The sequence below is a fragment of the Panicum virgatum genome, chromosome 5N (genome assembly GCF_016808335.1).
Source record: "Panicum virgatum strain AP13 chromosome 5N, P.virgatum_v5, whole genome shotgun sequence".
Classification (NCBI taxonomy): domain Eukaryota; kingdom Viridiplantae; phylum Streptophyta; class Magnoliopsida; order Poales; family Poaceae; genus Panicum; species Panicum virgatum.
Window position 1 is genome coordinate 38,220,356 of NC_053149.1, and position 17,522 is coordinate 38,237,877.

At 43.1% G+C, this 17,522-nt stretch overlaps 1 long non-coding RNA gene across 3 annotated transcripts; it reads right to left on the reverse strand.

Moving 5' to 3' along the window:
• Positions 1-7,653: 7,653 nt before the first annotated feature.
• Positions 7,654-16,851, reverse strand: LOC120675823. 3 transcript variants are annotated; one of them, XR_005675506.1, is made up of 4 exons: positions 14,957-16,851; positions 13,336-13,414; positions 13,073-13,183; positions 7,654-8,172 (listed from the first exon to the last, which is right to left on the reverse strand). It is a non-coding gene; the product is annotated as an uncharacterized LOC120675823 (long non-coding RNA). The 3 variants fall into 3 exon arrangements; XR_005675505.1 differs by having other exon boundaries at positions 7,654-7,893; positions 7,963-8,172; positions 13,336-16,851; XR_005675504.1 differs by having other exon boundaries at positions 13,336-16,851.
• Between the last annotated feature and the right edge of the window lie 671 nt (positions 16,852-17,522).

The following is a 17,522-nucleotide window of genomic DNA, read 5'->3' on the forward strand; positions in this document are numbered from 1 at the left end:
AGGTCAATTTAAACTGTGCTAACTTGTCGCAAGACCTGGGCCAAGCCCCAGAAGCTTTTCTGCCTGACAGTGCCCAGGAAGGCAAGCCCCGGTGCATTATGCCTTATTCCGAGTTACTATTCATTTATCTATTTATAATGTGTTGTAGTAGTTTCTTTCTGCATTTAAGTTTTCTAGGCGTCGATCGAAAACCTTAGATGCATGATCCCTAGGTACCTATGTTTGATCCCGGATCTTTTTATCGACTAGTTGCCATGCTAACTAGGTACGGTAAAAGTCGAGGGGTTTCCTGCCTCTCGCGAGCAAATAGGATTTTGACTGCCTTTAATTTCCTACTGAAATATAAGGACAATGGGCGGGGTTGTGTAGTTGTGATACCCCGCTGGTGTAGTAAAAAATGGCTAAGGTCGCGGTGTGTGGCTCATTTCGTTAAGCATTTGAAGGTACTAGCCACATACCGAGAAATATGGTAATCGGAAAGCTTAAGTACCTGATTGGACCGGCGAGTGGAACGATCTCGCACCCTCCTGGTAGAAGTAGGGTTTATATTATTTTGTCGCGATGTACGGGTGCAGAGTGGTCGGACTCTGTAGTCGGGGGGGGTGTGCCGGATCCACGGACTGGAAAGAAAGGGGAAAAGTAGGGTGGGCGGGAGCAAAGTCGATCCCCATGCGTGTGGTCTAGGTTCCCCTGGCCAGGTTGAAATTCGATTCAGAATCGTCCGCCTCTCACGGCATGAGATTGCTTAATGCATTCGGTCACACAGAGTAACAAGTGGAATATGATGATGATAATACTGCTGGTTGATAAAATGGTTGCTCTACCATGTTTGTGTAGAGTTAGTTGCAAATTTAGAATGGATAATCCAACTAGAATATGGCTAAGTAAAACCTGAAAATAAGGATCAACAATTAGTGGCGTTTTTGGCAAAACAAACCCCACCAACCCAAAAAGCCCTCCATGTCTAGTTATCGGACTATGTTATATCCGGAGACGGGTCAGTCTTGCTGAGTATTAGTATACTCAGCCTTGCTTGTGGCACTGTTTTTCAGGTACTAACTTCGAGGATCTATTTGCAAGTCTTACTTGGCCGTGTACCTTGCCTCCGGGTTGGTCTGTTGAGTGGGATGGTCCTTCAGCGGGTGCTGATCGCCCTCCTGGTGAGTGACGCTTTCGTACGGGCTTTATCGATGCGTCACGTTATCTCACTAGTTATCTTTTACTGCTTCCGCTGAACAATGAGACATGAATAATTTGAGTAGATGGAACTCTGTAGTACTTTACTATTCTGAACCCGGTTTGTAATAAATTTCTTTCCGCTGCAATCACTCTGAAATGTATGAAATGTATGAAATGTTCTGTGTTGTAATCTCTGGGCTCACCTTCGTGTGAGTGTTGTCTGCTGATCCTGGAATAGCGTGGCTTTAATCGAGGCTTCACTCGAGGAACTACCGGTGAGTGCCAAATTGGGTCAGAGTTGCTTAGCAACAAAGATCAGTGCACCCGGGCCCAGTAGTTTTGGGTGGTTCTGCCACACGCCCCCCACCCTTAGGTGGGGGAGACCTGAGCTGCGTGGGGGAGACAGGTCCGGGCGGTGGCGGGTGGTGGAGGGGGCGGCGCGACGGGGGGCGGCGCGACGGGGGGGCGGCGCATCAGCGCTCGCAGCGGAGGCGGGCGTCGACGGCGTCTTCTGAAGCGCGGCGAGGTGGGACGCCTTGGAGCGGAGCATCAGCGCGGCAGCGAGGCGGACCGCCCTGCGGGCGGCGCATCAGTACACGCCCCAGGCGCGGCGTCGGCGGTCCGGTGCGGCGGCGTCTCTGCACTCGCTAGCGCGGCGGCGGCGGCCGAACGGCGGTGGCCGAGCTGCCCGGCGGTTGAGGCCGCAAGGCGCGGCGGCGGGGGGGGGGGGTTACCCCCAACCCTAGCCCGAGCCGGGCCTTAAGGCCGGCGGCTGCTGGGCCGGCCTGATCGGCCCAATAAGGCCGCACCTGGACCCAAAGCGGCGGTGGGCCGAAAACGAGATTGTCTCGACCCACCGCCCAATAATATTTACTATTTTCAGTATTTAAATTTCAGCAAGGATTTACATTCAAGTATTTGTACTTCGAACAATTTAAATTCCGCGAATAATCAGAGACTTTATGCTTTCAGCATCTTCTAAATTTCTCTGTTTTTCATTTATTTTCAGCACTTTATGCATTCCCGTGATATTTATTTTACAAGTACTATGCAAATTTAAATTTCCACATCCTTTACATTATTTATTCAATGCAAAAATCCCTCTAAATTGGAACAATTCTTTGAAGTATGAGATCATATGGATTTACGCATGCATCAGCATTGCGATAATCCCTCTTACTCAGAATTCTCTACCAAAAATGAAGGAAAATTTTATTCATTGTTTGAGTTCATTTTGAATTCACAAAATTGAATAAGTATGCCATAATTTCTCAAAATTTTTGGCTTTCACAATGTAGGTGATATGGCAACCAAAGAGTTTGATATTCTCGCTCTTGATGGTTCCAATTTCCCTTCATGGGGAATGGATCTCAAAGTCAATCTGTCGACCCTTGGACTATACAGATGTATAGACGAAACAACAGCTGGGATAGTTATCCCCTCAAGCATATCCAATTACTCTGCCTTAAAGGTTATGAGGAATCATATCCATCAGGTTCTGAAAATGGAATACATGTATGAGGAGGATCCACATGCTTTATGGACAGCTCTCAAAAATCGATATGAACAGCACAAAGCTATTATCCTCCTCGAGGCAACGCATGAGTGGAACCACTTACGTCTACAGGATTTCAAATCTGTAGACGAGTTCAACCACGCTGTTCATAAGATTTGCTCTAAGCTCTGGTTTTGTGAGAAAGAGCCTTCTGAAGCGGATAAAATTGAAAAGACTTTATCTACAATACTCCCGCCAGAAAGGATTCTAACTCAACAATAATGTTAGAAGAATTTCACAGTATATTCCTCACTCATACAAACATTGAAACAGGCAGAAAAGAACCATGAGCTTACTGTATGGAACTCAAATCAGCGCCCATTGGGTACCTTTTGCAAAAGGGTTACTCCAATAATGATGATTGCCCGTGCGTCTTCATCAAAAGATCCTCAACAGGATTTTGCATTATATCAGTGTATGTAGATGATTTGAATATCATTGGCAACACACAAGATATTGATGAAGCCCGCAAACATCTTAAGACGGGATTTGAGATGAAGGATTTGGGTAAAACCAAATTTTGCTTAGGTTTGCAAGTCGAGCACCTTCACTCAGGAATTTTAGTGCACCAATCTGTCTATGTCCAGAAATTATTGGAGAAATTCAATATGGACAAAACATATCCAAATAAGACTCCTATGGTTGTTCGATCTCTCGATAAAGAAAAGGACATTTTCCGACCACGGGAGGAAAGGGAAGAGATATTAGGATCAGAATATTCTTATCTCAGTCTCATCGGATCACTCATGTACCTTGCAAACAGTACCAGGCCTGACATTGCAATTGTAGTGAATCTGTTAGCAAGACATAGTGCTGCCCCGACTAAGCGTCATTGGACCGGAGCAAAACAAATCCTTAGATACCTGAATGGTACTAAGGATCTTGGCTTATTCTTTCAGAAAACCAATGATCCTAGCTTAGTTGGATACACTGATGCTAGCTATTTGTCTGATCCCCACAATGCCAGATCACAGACAGTTTTGTGTTCCTTCACGGAGGAACTGCTATATCATGGAAGTCGTCTAAACAAACCTTAGTGGCTACATCTACAAATTATTCTAAGATTATTGCACTATTTGAGGCATCATGTGAATGTGTGTGGCTCCGCCAAATGATAAACCACATTGAGAAATCTTGTGGTATTGATTCCGTAGAATCACCTACCATTATCTATGAAGATAATGCGGCTTGTATTACACAGATGCAAAAAGGTTACATCAAAAGCAACATCACCAAACATATTGCTCCTAAATTGTTTTATCCCCATGAGCTTCAGCAAAGTGGAGAGATAAACATCTTACAAAAAAGTATTATGATAATCTGGCAGATCTCTTTACCAAGTCCCTACCTACTTCCTTATTCGAAAAATGTGTCAAGGGAATTGGTATTAGATGGCTCAGAGACTTGCAAGCTTTAGGGGGAGACTCTCTGAATGATGGATCTTATTAAATGCTTCACATTGCACTCTTTTCTTTTGTGAGTTTTTACCATCAGGTTTTCTCATACAAAGTTTTTAATGAGACAATGCTCGATGCAAGCATATGCCTTATCTCATGTTTTTTCCCCACCGGGGTTTTCTAGAGATAAACCAAGGCATGTATAATCATCAGAAATATTATTCCTATTTTTTTCCCACAAGGTTTTCAAAGGAATTAAAAGAAACATGTTGATCTCAAGATGGACTCGATCAAAGGGGGAGTGTTACAAAACTTTATTTGATCTCATCAATACAACAGTTACAATTGAGGCCATGAATCTCGTGGTTAAGGCAATAGTAACAGCCATTGTTAAGGCTGTTTATTGAGCTGTTAGAGAAGGAATTGTAACATTACATTTATGTTAGATGTAACATCTGTAGCATGTAATCCCTATATAGGTGCACTCTTTAGATCAATGGAAAATGCTTTTCACCATACATTTTGTCTCCACAAAATTTTATCTAAGAAACTCTATGATGGGGATGGCCATGGCTCACTAAAGTGTAGTATTAAAGGGGTAAGCCTCATCATACAGTTTCCTTGGTTACTTATACCTTATTTCTTACTCTGAAAATTTCTTTATGATAGGATCGATCATTAGAGTTGTGTGATGAGATGTTGTACTATCTCACTTATCACACGAAGAACAAGGTGGAGCCGCTTCCAGATGTTCTTCTTCAGTTCTCTTTCGATGATTGTCATCCTTTTTTCTATTAGGATTGCTTTCTACCTATGCCAGATTTCCTGGTTTGGTTCCTCATTTGTTTTAGCTCTTTTGTAAGCATCAATCCTTAGCTTGTTTAGCTCTCTCTCTCTCTCTCTCAAGTATACACAAGTATATATGGGTCTGTGTGTGCGTGTACATACTTTCTTCGTGCCCCCATGGGCGAGCGCGCGCGTCGGTCAGAGAGCCTGCGGCGGCGCCGAGCCACGAATCCGACGAGCTGTTTTGGCCACTGCGCAAGAACATAAAAAGGAGGAAGGGGCCCTGCGGTGGCACTGCGCCACAGGCGAGCCGCCAAGATCGGCCACTGCGTGAGCACAGAGAAAGGTCATAGGGGGCCCTGCAGCGGTGTTGGTATTTTGTACCGTCTACTCTAGAAATGGGGTCATTTAGCCTGATCCCGGTGGGCCCCTTGATCCATGTGTGCCTAAATTATGCGCTCTGATTGGTCGACCATTCTCCTTGGATCAATAGGTGCTTACAACCTACACTTTAGCTCTACTTCCAACATTGCATAGTTTCTAAGGGCATAGTGGATTTAGATATTATTTTGGATAAATATGAATGTAAAACATTTAAACTCTCAAGATTTTATGATCAAATTGATGCTTGAAATTGGTCTCTAGCAAGCGTCAACAGGCGGCGCCGCGCCTCCGGCGAGCCGCGTCGGCCACCGCCGCCGCCGCTCGGGAAGAGAAGAGCGAGAAAGGAAGACTGAAGTGAGAGCTAGGGTTTTGGGAGTCAAGTGCTGGTTGCAGGTATTGTCTAGGGTGAAACGTCCGAGCGGCCGTCGGATCTAACCCGATAGTCACCATCGCCCCGGTGCTTTCTGGGCTAAATTTGGCCTAGGAGGGCGAAGAGAATGCCGGCCCAAGACCAGGTTGTGGCCTGGACGCAGGGAACGTGCTGTGTATGCCTGGGCCTTGGCCGATTACGCATTTAGGCAAAAAGCAGAGTTGCGAAAGAAAAGTTAAGTGTATTCTTTTCAGAAGCTAATTTTGATACATTAAGTCTAGATTCTTATCTCTAATTAATTGCATACCAACGTGTTTAATTTTTTAGAGAGTACATGAGTTAAGTGAGTTGCCTCTGAATACGAATTAGTAATTTTCATGTTTCCGTTGTTAAAGTTTAAGTTTATCCTCCAATTTATTTAGAACCAACGGGACATTTTAATTGGAGGAGCAAATTCATTTATATTAGTCAATCAATTATATTATTGTTATTTTCTGACCAACGTTGATAATAGCAATATTATAATTTTATTCAGTAAGTTTTCATGCTTTTTTTCTATTTCTGCCCAACGGTGATTTAGAATTAATGTAGCAAGTTAATTGTATGTTTTAATTTTGATCAATGTTAAATTGAGATATGCAATTATTATTATGTTGAGGTTCTCAACTTCTTTTGTTTATTGCTTCAGAATCTATTGCTACGACCTTCATCAATGGCATACCAAAGCTTACTGGGCAGAATTATGGCATATGACATGAGGAGCTTGAGATGAACCTTGCACTTGCTGAGATAGATATGTCACTGACAGAGAAGGCTCCCACTAAGCCAACAGCACTCGTAAGGGGATCGAATGAGACCGATGAGGCTTGGGCCAATCGGGAAAGAGATCATACTCCAGTGAGAGCTAAGTATGATCTAGACAAAGTCAAGTGGGAGAAATCCAACCGCAAGTGCTTGATGGTCATCAAGAAATCCATCTCAGAGGATCTAGCAATCTGGAGTGCGACGCTTCTTCTTGTACGTGTGGACTTCGTGGAGGTGCTGCGTTTGCTGCACAAGGATGAGCCGTTCGTGAGGTGGTTCGCGCAACTGCACTGCTGGCTTCCATCTGCACTAAACCGATGCGCTACAGAAGTTCCGCAATCGCGCGTCTAGTGGTAAACCCGTGATCTATAACTGTATTAATCCTGATTTATGCGGTAGAAAAAATTTTATTTTCGCTACCCCATTTTCCAGGTTAAATGGCTAAAGAAATTTATAACCGGTTAAGAGTGGTCGACGGCATAGAAAAAACACTAAAGATGTACTGGGACAATGAGCCTGCAGTATTTTAAGCTCACAACAAGTCAAGTGGTGATGCCAGACACATTGACATTAAGTTTTATGTTGTTAAAGAGCAAATCCAGGATCATACCATAAGTCTTGAGTATAAGAGCACGTAGAGAATGTTAGCGGATCTGCTCACGAAAGGCTTACCACCCAATGCGGCATGGGTTTATAGGAAAGCCTATGATTATTGGATAGTAAGGGCCCAAAAGTCAAGTTTCTGTTTCAAAACAGAAAGGTGTGTTGTGGCTATTAATCCAATGTGACGAGGCATGCCCTATGCGCTGATCTGTGATGGAATGGAGTATTAGAAGTGTGTAAGGTTCATGAATATAATCATTTCTAGCTATGTACTAGGTTCGTAGCATTTACTATGTATCTATACTTGTCTAGATACATTAGAGATACTATGAACCTGAATATCTGAAAATATAGCTAGGAATGCTTATATTATGGGATAGAGGGAGCAGCTTTCAAAAGCAGCATTCGTGTTGCAAATCGATGCAATAAAATTGGATGAGATCGAGACCCATTCTCAGCCATGCGTTGCCTTGACTGGATTATTCTGCACATGAAAGGGTCAAAATACGGAGCTCTTGGATCTGTTGACTGGAGCCTAAAGTTAGTATTAAGCTCGCGGATCAGGTGGCACGTGCTTATTTACCAATGGGCATTCCTCTTCGTAGATCGATGTAATTATTTTAAAATCTACCAAGCTGACAACTAGTAACTTGGTTATTACTCCGTACTACAGAAAGCATAACAACTTAGGTACTCATTTTAAAAATAAGTATTAATTTAAAAAAAATTCCCTCCATGGTCGATCAGATATGTGGACTGCGTTGTTTCCCCTTCGCTCTGCTGGTAACCACCACATCCTCGTTGCTTTCACTAGCCTGCACAAACTAATCAGATGTCAACTATTAGCAACTTTGCAACATGCCATATTATGGTTTCAAACTGACCGTGCTAATCTCGCCCTTTGTGGAGCCATTCTAGGCCAACAAAGGTGGGCCTGCCTCGCTCTTGCTCGCTCCTGTCGCGTCGTGTCGCCGGCACCGCTGGCACGCACCCGCAGCACCAACCCGGCGGAGCAAAACCCAAAAGTCCCCCACGCCGAAAACCACCCGGATTGCGACCGATTTTTAAGGGGAGACCAGGGTCCGGGTGGGCTTCTGACCTCATATTATGTCCACGGCGATGGACTATGGAGAAAATTTCCTAGCCCAAAAGGCAGAATGGCAAAGCGTCGAAAGGGGCACTGTTGGCATCAACAGGTGCGACTGGTACACTCTCATCACAGAAGGCTAACAACGGCCCACGCCTCCGGCGCCATCAACATTCCTCGTTCTTGGTGGCGCCGCCCTGCAACCTGCCACCACCATCAAGCTACTATGTCCTCGTCCGATTCCTGACCCACCGGATATCTTCCCGACTACAGGCGGTCGGCAGCTCCCGCTGCCTCGCCGCACCGTCCGCTCAAACCACCGCCACCGCAAAGTCATTTAAAGTACAAGGGCCTCTGGCTCTTGCTTATCACAGGTTCTTTTCATATATTACCAAAACGCCTATTTCTGAATAAAGCATTTCTACAAATCCCAAATAAGAGACTTAACATGCAGTACAAACTGACCTTGATCTCGTCCTTTCCGAGGCCCTTCGACTCCTCACCATTCACCCTGCCTCTCAATCCCTCGTTGCTTCTTTGAGTCCATCGCAACAAATGAGTGGACTGTGATAAATTTTTCCTAAGGATATCGGTGTGCTTATGGCCCTTTATGCAGTTCATTCTCGTGCCATACCATCACAGTCGCCTTCACATGCGCAGCCTGAATAGGTATCCGTAGACTTTTTCCATAGATTCACATATAGTGCGGCACCTTGATGTGCTTTAACACTAAGGGCATGTCCGACGTTGTACCCAATAGACTTTTCCCCCGCCTCATCCTCCGCGTCGCCCCAGGTCAAGCGGTCGCCTTCCTGTGCAGCACATGCCGCCCGCTGCCGTCGCCGCCTCTGGCCCCCGTCTCCCCTCGTCTCCGGCCACCTAGCCGGTGGCAGGGGGCGGGGTCCATCCTCTTAAGATCTTCTTCATTGTTATGTTTTTTCTAATAATTTTCCTTTCCTCCAGAATAATTAGATTAGGTTTTCGATCATCTTTTCGATGTTTTTTATCTGGCTTTCTATGTCGTATTGGATCTCCTCGGGGGGATGTGTCGTTTTCTTCGGAGACGTTGTGTTTTTCTTTGAGGGATCGAGGTACGTTGGCCTAATCCTCATTGAGGAGGGATTGGGTCTGTTTTCGGTGGATCTGCTCTTCCGGCCACCGTTGGTGATGGCTAACAGCGACGTCGGATCTTATGTTTGGTTCAACCTTCAGAAGATATGGTCGATGTGCTTTCGCCGCCTTTTACTCCCTACAGCGGTTGAGCATACAACACCTCTTTTGCGGCCCCCACATCTATGGAGTCTTTTGTTGGTAGGAACTGCGGTTCTGTTCGGATCTGGTGTTGTTCCACAGCGATGGAGTTTCCCGAAGCAGTTGACGGCGCCGGTTGCAAAGAAGATGAAGGGTAGAGATCTAGTGGTGTGCTTCAATGTAATTTTATTTTATGTTGAGACCTCAGTTGTAAAAGGGGTTATCTTTTAATGAAATCTGATCCCTTTCTCAAAAAAAAAGATTGTTTCTACCCAATCTGTTATTCGTGGCACTTCACCAATACACTCGCGGCCTTCCTAAATACTCCATCCTTCCTCATTTATAAGGCACACACGCATATCAAGATTCAAACATTTCTATCTTTGACCAATAATTTGACTATCAAATTTTTATTTTTATAATATAAATTTTATATGATTGGATTCGTAATCAAATATAGTTTACAGTGATTATAAATTTATAATTATAAGTGATATATTATATGATAAATAAATGGTCAAAGTATCGTTTTGAAGACCGTGCCATGTTCCACTATGCCTTATAAACAAGGAAAGAGGGAGTATATCACATTGAGTTGCATGCATGCCTCGAGCGGAAAATTACATGTCGTGATGAAATACACCTTTACTTGCATGTTATTATGCATCCCTAAAGACTTTTTCTAGTCAAATGGTTATACCGTGACACCTCATCAATACACTTACGGCCTTCCTGGCCCATGCAAACGAACGCATGCTTCTTGGGTACCATTACCAGAACAAGCGGCGCTATATAACATTACGTCGCCTTTCGAAGCTCAGGGTCAAATCTCTCCACTCTGAGCTCTGTATTCATCTCTTTCACCTTACAATAGACCCATGCCTAAGCTGATTGATTTGTCTCATGAGGAATACTGGGATTACTGGAGGCAACGTGCCATATTTATGGCGAGAGCAATACCTACATAACGGTGAAGATATTTCTATGGAGGATAAGGTTGTAATTAAGAAGGATCCCTTCCCCCAAGTGGTTGTGAAGGATCGCCCCCCTCCCAAAGCAGTTGACACTCATTCAGATGTGACTCAGACGACGAAGAGGATGTCTATACCCCATGCGAAGGCCAGAACAACTTCTCTGCGCACCCGGATAATAACAACGTTGCTGATCCGCCCGCTAAGAGAAAGCTTATTTTCAGAGGGTGTGATGATGGCCATGCCGGGGGTTCTACCACTATTCCTACTACCCCCAAATCGACACATCCACCCACCTGCGACAAGCGATGATGAAATTTAATTTCATTGTGTGCAATAAACTTCCTGGTGCTTCTGTAGTTCTCGTGCTTACTTGGTGACCATCTAGATTTTTTTTATTTCATTTACATACCTACTCCCATAATTTTGTTTACCTACCCAGAGTGTAACCCTTTTTATTATCACGTTCATGAGGTCTTAGCTTGTATTCAAGTCTACTGCTGGTTCTTTTTTCCTTTTCCATACCATTTTCAACAAAATTATATTTTCACTTACATGCAAACTTTAATATTTTTTACACTTGGTCCATATAAAATAATTTACCACAAACTGATCATCAAGTGCACCGTTCCTATGCGCCGTATCGACTTATTTGCATGCTACATTCGTTCGCATTCAATTCTTTAATTACTTGCATCATCGTGGCCCGTTACACTTCTTTCCTTTTTTATATCTTGACCCATTTTCTCTATTTGTCTTGCCACAGCGACACACTCTTTGTTGTTTGACATATGAGATTTTGTTGCTGGGCTTCCGCCCACAAAACCCAATGAATCAGTCAACTATGGCTAGTTATAACACCGTAAAACATGCACTCCCACTGGTTAATTGATTCTCTAGCATGCATTTTTATTATTCAATAAAATGATTTATACAACTTACCCGATCCTATCGACTGCCTGATGAATGAGCATGGTGACCTGGCTCATTCAGATCTCATCTACCCATTAAACGATCCTTTAGAACAATGTTATTTATTATGTGTTTTAATTGACTAGAATTACTCTGAATTCTCATGAAAAGTTTTTATCACGTGTAGCAGCACACGAACAATCAACTATAAAATATAATTCTTCTCATAATATTTTATCACCCTTTAGCAACACACATGCATTCAACTAGTACAAGAGTAAAAATAGCATATCTGAAACGAACATGGCACCATTTATGTCATTTCGAGTGATTTTGGTGATCGAATGACAACACAACACTTGGACTAATATGATTGTCAAGATGACCATTCTCAGGCTTTTAGGTTCAAGTGATGACAAAGAGAAAGAGAAGATAGGCGTTGCAAGGCCCGAAGATCCGTGCATCATGTGGTTGTCGGAAGAACCGACGCCTTGGTATTTTGGTGCAGAAGGGAATCGAAGCCAAGTCAGCTTAGAGGCACCGGATGAACCGATGGGTCAAAAAGGGGCATCGGTGCATTGGGCGTACTGTGTTCCAGAGACGATACAAGTTGCGCAAGAGCCAAGTTTTCAGCACCGGCTGAACCGGTGAAGCATCGGTGCATACCATCGGTGTAATGACGTCAGCGCCCAGGAGAAGATCCTTAAGCACCGGATGAACCGATGATGCATTGGTACAAAGCATCGGTTCAACCGGTGATCACTGCGTCAGCTGTCAGGAGTTCAACGGCTACTTCGGATTATGAGTGACCGGATGAACCGACGCTACCCCAGCCAGAGGCATCGGTTCATCCGATGATACGCAGATTTCTGCTGACCGTTGGAGCAACGGCTACAAGACTTGGTGGCCTATATATATGCCTCACCCCAGCCATTTAAAGATTGCTGGAGTTGCTGGACATCCCACACACACCCAAGAACATCTCCAAACCATACAAAAGCATCAAGATCATATCCTTAGCCCTTATCACACTTTGAGAGTGTTGTGTAAAGGATTAGCTCTTAGTGAGTGAGATTGCAAGGTTTCGAGCCTTTGTGCTGTGGTTTATTAGCGAACCAAAACAAGAGCTTGGTGCGCCGGCACCTTGGAGCGTGAAGCTCGCCGGCAACGTCATCGACCCTCCGACTTGGTGTGGAGCGGCGACGACATCTTTGTGCAGGGGACGTGGAGACCCCCCATCCTTTGTGGAGAAGCTCCTTAGTGGAACCCGGAGCCAAGGTGACCGTGATTGTATTCACGGAAGAGACTTGGTGGCCGAGTAGCAATACTCTTAGTGAGTGCTACAACAACGTGGATGTAGGTGTGCCTTTGTGGCTAACCGAACCACGGGATAAACACCCGCGTCAAGAGTTTGCTATCTCCTATCCCGCTCCTTAAGTTTCCGCATTTCATACTATCAATTTGTGTGCCTTAACTTTCATAGAATAGTTTCTTGATAGGAAAGGCTATAGGTTGCTAAACTCTTTTGGATATGGGCTTTCACACTAGAACAACCTAGTTGCACATCTAGATAGCATGTTTTAGTTTAAGTTTTGTGCAAACTAGTTGGAGCCATAGGTCTAAGTTTTTAGAGTGTCTAATTCACCCCCTCCCCCTTTTAGGCTAGAGCACCCGATCCTTTCAATATCAAGTCTTAAATTCATGACTAAGTGCCAAAGTGACATAAGTTGCATACCTGAAGGTGGAGAAATGACATAAGATACATAATTTTACCATGGTTGCAGCCGGAGATGAGGACGAGATGAAGCTCTGGCCTTCTCTGCTGCCTTTTTTTTTTTGAAAAAGTGGTGAAGTATCTCCTTTTCTCTTCATAATTTAGTAATACTACGCACAAAATACGCAAGATGTAGCATTAGTACTATTAACAATTAATTCTCAAAGAATAAAATAAGATAGGTTTGCAGTTTTGAAATTGATGTTACATTTGTGTGAAGAAAAGTTTCAAATTAATATAGCTGCATTTATAAGGACTATACCTAGCCTTCTCAGTCCAGTACTCTAGATCATGTACGCAGCACGACCAAGGGTTATGCTATTAATTAAATCTCCGAGTACCTAATGGCAAGGCAAAATCCATCAGTATTAGGCCTTGAGTCCCACCAAAAATATGTACGCATGCACACCATTGCCAAACTAGTGTGCACCTTTGTGTAATTAGGGTATAGATTATTATAGATTACTAGAGGAGTTACTCGCACGATGACGTTTAAGAGGAAAGAGGAAAGGAACACGGGCAACAGGCAGGAGGCGCCCAGGTGGGTAGTCGCCGGCCACTGGAATGACGCCCTTGCGAGACTATACGCGCACACCAACGAAGATTCAGGTTCGAAAAAGTAGCTAGGTAGGCTGGCAGATCGGAAACTGAAACTTCTTTTTTTTTTACATATTCTCTCCGTCTCAAAAAAAACAAGTCATTTAGAAATTCTAGTGTAAATTAATAAGAAGGTAAAATGACCATATTTGCTCCTATTTATTACCCATATTTGACACTAATTAATTTTTGCATGCAAATGCACTTTCTAAATAAAGTACGATGACTTATTTTTTGGGACAAATTTTGAATCCTAGGGTGACTTGATTTTTGGGACGGAGGGAGTATACATTAGATTAGATGCTGGGTTGGCCGAGTCTATGCCATAGCCTACCCAGTTTTAATAGAGGGTGTCGAATCAAACAACTAGACCGATGTTCCAATTCGACTTGTTTAGATCCAAAAAAATTTGGCCAAAAACATCACATCAAATGTCTGGACATATGCATGGAACATTAAATATGGACAAAACAAAAAAAAAACCAATTGCACAGTTTGCGTGTAAATTGTGAGACGAATCTTTTGAGCCTAATTGCGCTATGATTTGACAATGTGGTGCTACAGTAAATATTTGCTAATGATGAATTAATTAGGCTTAATAAATTCGTCTTGGAGTTTATAGGCGGAATCTGTAATTTGTTTTGTTATTAGTATACCTTTATTACTTCAAATGTGTGTTCAAATGGTTTAAACGTAAAGAACTAAACAAGGCTATTGCAATTATTTCTACTGTACTGCACAGTGCACAGCAATCATATGCATATGAGCTAGCTAGGGTGACTGTATGACATATAACTGAGCATGAATAGGCTACAAAATCTTAATTTTTAGGGTGATGTATATAGCAACGGCTGGGGCGCATATGGCTTATCCAATGACACAGGTCAGGTATTATTTGTTCGGGATTTGCTTGGTACTGTTTCGTAGTATCCTCTACAATTTCTATTGTTGGACCGATACGGAAGATCAGCAGACTTTATTAGCATCTTTTTAAACCTCCGGAGTATAGCATTTGTCTAGTCGCCTTGTGATTGCCTAAAATCAACAATTCCATTTTACCTACATTAATAATTCCCACCGGAACTTTAGCACCCGGCCGCTAGTAATACTAAAAACATTCATCCAACCATAAACAGAATGAATGGAGGACTTCCGTACTAAGAAAGGCGTGACACGCAAGCCCTAAGTCAGATCAATCACAAGGGAACACCACTCACTCCTAATCATGCGAACAGATCTACACGTACGTCAATCCATAAAACAAAAGATGGGAGATCCGATCGTACCTTCACCGAAGCAAACGTGCACACGCCGGATCGTCGCCGCCCGAGAGCGCGCGCGTGCGTCATTGAAAATCCCCGACGCTGCGCCTCTAGAGGTTGAATTCATTTGGTGCTCATTTTACGGTGTTACCTCTCTATAGGCAGGAGGAAGTGACGAACTTCTAATCTCAATCTCTCTAATTGGTATATTTTAGTTCTGTTAGAGTAAATGTTCAAAGGAAGAGGGTTTCAATCTAGAAAAAACGTTCCAATTGCATGTGGCATGGTCCCATGCAACCAACTTCATCCAAATACTTATATTTAGACTGTCCTGTTTCAAATTTTAAGAAGTACATTTATGTCCTACTTGAATTAAATTTCTTGCAACTAAATCTCACAATATGGTTTTATTTCATGAATATCTTATGGCCATCAGCTACTATACAGTAATCCATATAAACATATTTAATCTGCATATTGCAATTTTATATCAAGTTCGGATTTGTCGCTAGTAGGATTCGACACCTTTATTATAATTTGAATCCAAAATATGAAGCTAATGGTGTGCACAATGGTATATGTAAAAGAGTAAATTTCACCATAAGTCCTTAAAATTGCCCCGAACTCTCATCCCGGTCCTTAGAACTTGTCCCAAGTTCTCATCCTGGTCCTCAAACTCTCAAAATGCACATAATGATCTGTAAACTTTTTCCTATGCTTTCAGAAAAGTTCATATACTTCCAAAATATTTGGAAAAAACTTTTACGAATTTTTTCGAACTTTTAGAATTTCAAAGCAAGTTCTAATCTCAGTCAAAATTGATAAAAATTCATGAGCCAATCATCTTGGTACAATATTTGATGACTTCTAGAGTTTTTATTCTAATGCATTTATTTAATAGTTGATTTTATTTTATAGATTAAAATAATATTAAAAATCATTTATCCTTTGATCTAAAAATCCTAAGAAAATCATAAAAAATCAAATATAGGTTATTTAAAGATTTTGATATTTCATATCCAATTCATGAAAATTTATCCATAAATTTTGGTTCCACTTTGAGTAGGAATCCAACTTGATTTGAAATCCAAACATGAAACAATTTGCAAAAGTTTTTTTCTAAATAAATAATGCATTTTAGAACGCATGGATCTGGATGAGAGTGTAGGATAAGTTTAAGGATTGGGATAAGAACGTGTGATAAGTTTATAGATCATTCTGTGCATTTTGAGAGTATTATGACCAGGATGAGAACTCGGAACAAGTTTAAGGACCGGAACTAGAGAGCGTGGAACAAGTTTAAGGACTATTATGTGTATTTTATATTATGTGCATTTTAAAATACCGAGACCGAATGAGAACTCTAATGACCGCCGATGAAATTTATTCGTTGTAAAACTTTTGGGCCATCGTAGCGTACCATGGCAGGCAGTGGTAGGCATCCACAGCAAGGAGGGGCGGCGCTTCCTTGTGGCAGAGTGGGGCGGGCGGGCGAAGGAACCCCCACCCCACCTCTCACCATCGCTCCACACGCCTGCATCCCCAGTCCCCGATGGAGAGAACAAGTGGCGGCGGCGGCTGCCTTCTGAAGTTGGAGAAGAAGCTAGAACAGGGGCGATGGGGAGGGTGCGGACCGGCGGAGAGAAACGGTTGCCTAGCAGCAGGCGGTGCACCGTCGCCGACCACGGACTGGTGCTCGCCGCTGCACCGAGCGCACCATGGACGATAGGTGGCAACCGGGAGCGGGCCGGGGAGACACCAGCTGGGCGCGCTCTCGCTCACCTCGCTGTTACCCGCGGGAGACGAAGCAGCGGTAGAGAGCTAGCGGTGAGGAGATAGGATGAGCAAATCAGAGAGCCGGACAGGCTCAGATGCCTCGGAGGCTCAGACAACAGAGGCCATTCCGAGATAACGACTTCAGTGGATGGCAAATAGTTTATACCAATTCAGGGATATTCTGTTAACTTTTCTTTTCTAATTCTTTCGTCATCAATATTTGATGTGTGGTTGATTAAAATGATAAAGTCTAATTAGATTTGTAAAATTTTGATCTTTGGTACTCGTAAAATCATTTTTGTAGATTTCTAGCCAAGTGATTTTTATAATTTCATAACTTATTAGATGTTACTAACCCTAATACTAATACTAGATGTTACTAACGAGCAGAAGAAAGGGCCAAAGGGGCATGGTACCCATGATGGACCGTGTGAATTCCCTATCACCTCCAGTTCACTACTTACGCCATCCTTATTCAAGAAATGGTGATAGAACACAATGGCGTGCCGCTCCTTCGTGGCCAGCAGCGGCCAAAAGCTCCCAAATCAGAACCCAAGCATGAGAGCATGCGCGCTAGTGTCAAATGTTACAGGTCTCGGTGGCGCCATGCGGCATAATAGAGGGAACAGCTAGCAATGGCGACGGGTGAGGTGAAATAAAAGTGCGGTCAACGCTACACTTACTCAAGTGTAAAGTGATCGTATAAAAAAAGTTTTGTCAGTGCTATGTGAGCTAAACTAACTACATTGGAACCATTGGGCAGCTGGCAAGTATAGAAAGCTAAATTACAGATTTGCAGCTCGTTCAATACGTG